This window comes from Cinclus cinclus, chromosome 2 (genome assembly GCF_963662255.1).
Source record: "Cinclus cinclus chromosome 2, bCinCin1.1, whole genome shotgun sequence".
NCBI lineage: Eukaryota > Metazoa > Chordata > Aves > Passeriformes > Cinclidae > Cinclus > Cinclus cinclus.
The window spans coordinates 49,457,476-49,460,787 of record NC_085047.1 but is presented as its reverse complement, the minus strand read 5'-3'; positions in this window follow the sequence as shown (position 1 = coordinate 49,460,787).

The following is a 3,312-nucleotide window of genomic DNA, read 5'->3' as shown; positions in this document are numbered from 1 at the left end:
CAGGAAATATTCTCACAGACTTTAAACTTTAAAGTTAAACAGTTCTCAAGTTAAAAACAACATCAACTTCTTATTTTTCTTTTCTTGCACAGGATGGTCTGGTGGGACATGGGAGGTCTGAGTTCTATTTGTGTCTCCTGTCACCAGCTTCCTATGACCTTGGACTAGCTGCCTAACCTCTCTATGCGCCTCCGTTTCCTACTCTGTAAGAGGGGATGATCACATTTACCTGCCCCATGCAGATACTCCTGTGACTTATTTCATAACATAAAAATATAGAAAGGGCCTCACTGGGTCAAACTGAAGACCTGACTCACACAACAGCCTTTCTCTGGCTACACAGGGAAAAACTGGAAACCCAGGACTTGACTTTTGCTGTCATGGGCTCTCTGCTGATCTTTCACAAAAAAAAAACATGTATGAGAAACGTGAGGTATGTGCATGGGGAGGAAGATATATATTTCCAGCGCTGCCCTGGAGTCAGTGAAGGCCAGCAGGGGAGCTGGCAGGGCACACTCCTTAAGCATCCTTAGCCAGTGCTGCCCCTTCCTGGCTTCCCTGCTCTGAGCGCTCTCAGTGCTGCTGTCTGGGGACCCGTGCTGTTCTGGGTCAGGCCCCACACAGAGCGATCTGCCCCGCGGCTCTCTCTCCCCGGGGAAGGCGGGAAACGGAGCCCCTGGGGCAGGGACAGCGCTTTTGGGCTCTCCGAGCATCGTGCCCGGCTGCCGGGGAGCAGCGGGCTGTAAACAGCCCCGGCCCGACCTGGCACCCGGCTCGGCAGCCGGTGACGGGACGCGGCGCTGTCGAGGTTTTCATGCGGAGCCGGAGAAGGGCTCCGCAGGACCGGGACCCCACTGCTCAGCATTTGGTCCAGGAATCGCAAGTCCGCTGCACGCCATCCGCAGGAGAGCCCGGCGACGTGCGAGGGACGAGTCTCGCTGCCCGCCCCGGCAGCGCTGCGGATGGAGGAAGCCCAGAGCCGGGCTCCCTGGGGGCCGGGGGCGGCCGGGACCGGGAGACCCCCGGGGCAGCGACACCGTGCCCGCCGACCGACGTGCAGGCTGGAGAGCGGGCGGGGGACGCGTCCCGGGGAGGGCGTGCTCCCGGCGGAGGATGTGGGCGGGGGGGGGGGGTGGAGGGGTGCGCGGCGAGGGGTGGAGAAGTTATAAATCAGCGAGGCTGGGGCTGGCGGGTATCTGATGCCCGTGGGAGGTGAGGCTGGCAGGGCGGCCCGCAGCGGATACTCCGTTTCCGCAGGTCGGGCCGGGCCGGGCCGGGGCGGGCGGGTAGGACTCGGGGGCTGCTGGATGCGGATTCCGCGCCTCGCTTTGCCGTTATCTCCGCCACCGCGGGAAGCGCCCGGGACCGAGGAGAGCCCGTCGGAGCCGAGCCGGCGCCTCTGCCCCTGCATCGCCGTCGCCGGGAGGGAAAAAGCCCTGCGTTCCCGCAGGCAGGACCATGTCCCGCCAGATGCTCTCAGGGACCGTGCTGCTGGGAGCCGCCCTCCTGCTCGCAGGTAAGGGACCGCTGGTACGCGCTGCCCCAGTCAGACCCCGTTCTGCGCCGAGCTATCCGCGACGAGCTGATGTGCCTCGTCGGCTGCGCCTCCCGTGCTCCCGACCGCTTGTCGGCTGGAGCCGGCGAGCACCTGCCTCCCCTTCGGCCGTGGGCAGGGCCGGGGAAGTGATCCCCGCTTTCCAGGGAGCGGAGAAACGCCGCTTCCCTGGGCGGTCGTTACGCTCCGGATCCTTATCGGCGCGCCCCGGGAGCAGCTCCCCCGAGGGTCCGGCGGTGCGGAGCCGTGGTGCCTGTCCTCCTCCAGGCAAGGCAGCGGTGGCGTGGAGGCGAGCCTCTTCCGGGCACAGGGGACCGCCGTACATCATCGGGAGTTGTCCCAGCCGGTGCATCACGGAAAGAGAACACGTCTTGGCTGCAGGGCACGCTTCTTTCCTCCGCACTTTGTTTTCAAGTGTCCCAGCTGTGCCCGCGAAGCGGCAAAGGTGTACCTTTTCCTCGCAAAAATCGAGGTCCCGCTACCTCCCACCCGAGCAGGTCGACGGAGCACCGGTGGCGCTCCCTGTGGGGCTGGCTGCCGGGTCTCACTGGAGAGTGGGATGGAGCTGCTCTCCGGTGCCCGCATCCCTCAATGATGCGGGTGGATCATTGCAGACTTAATGTTCTTAACAGAGTTTTATTTTACTTTGACCCAAGAGGGAGCCCCCGTGGGTGGGAGCGCCGTGGTGGGCAGTGCGTCCCGGCGTGGCTGGTCATCTGGGAGCAGGGGTGCGTGGTGGCCGGGCAAAGGCCGGTCCCTCGTGGGCTCATCGCTCGGCAGGGCCGCTGAGCGGCGGGAATGAGCCGCGGAGAGGGGCGGACCGGCGGTCCCGCAGCCTGTGCTCCGCTCACGGGCTTGCCGTGTCCCGGCCGGGGCCTCTCCCGCGGGAAGGGCGCTCCGCAGAAAGGGGCTGGCGGCCGGCGAGGAGCGGGAACAAACCCCGGGTGGGGAAGCAAAAAGCCGATTTCCCCTCGGGACAGCCGTCGAGGCCAGCGTTCCTGCGGTCAGCGGGCGCGCCCGCCCGGCCACGCTGCCTGGCCGGGGGCTCGGTTTGCTCCGCGCCGCTGAGCCCACGGGAGCGCTCCCGCGGCCAGAGGCTGCCCGGCAGGAGAGCTGGCGGGGCCGCTCCGACGAGACCTTTTCCTGCTCGGGATGTGCTGATTCATCAGCTTTGATACAGATACATAGGTACTCTTCTACTTCCCCCCCCCCCCCCCCCCCCCCTTTTTATTTTCCCCAGGAAAGTGATAATTTGCCCACATTATTTATCTCTGCCTAGGATGTTCTTATGCCCAGGATGAAATAGGCACAGGCATGGAACACCCACCCTGGGTACAGGAAATGTGTATTCAGATCCTTGCCAGGCTTCCTTCACAGCTTGAGTTTCAAATTCGGCGTCCTGCTCCTACATGGGCTCCTGCAGTGAGCAGCTCCGCTAGGGGACTGGCTTCCTCTTTCCTGTCGGAAAGGTCTTCCATTGTGCTGATCATGGCAAGCCCACTGCCCAGGGAGAGGGTGGACTCTGTGAGCCAGGGGCTGTGAGAAAAACCCTGGTTCACCTTCCTGTTCATTTGCACCCTAGAACAATCCCAGTGGGAAAAGCTTGGCTTGCTTAGGGGATGGGCTGGACCTCTGGGTGCTGGGGACGAATATCTTGATGGTCAGCTCAGGTGCTGTAGGCGTTGGAAAGTTGCTTTTCTAGTTTGGCTGAGTGTCCTTACAATCATTTTGTTGGAAATTCATATCGTCCCCATGTA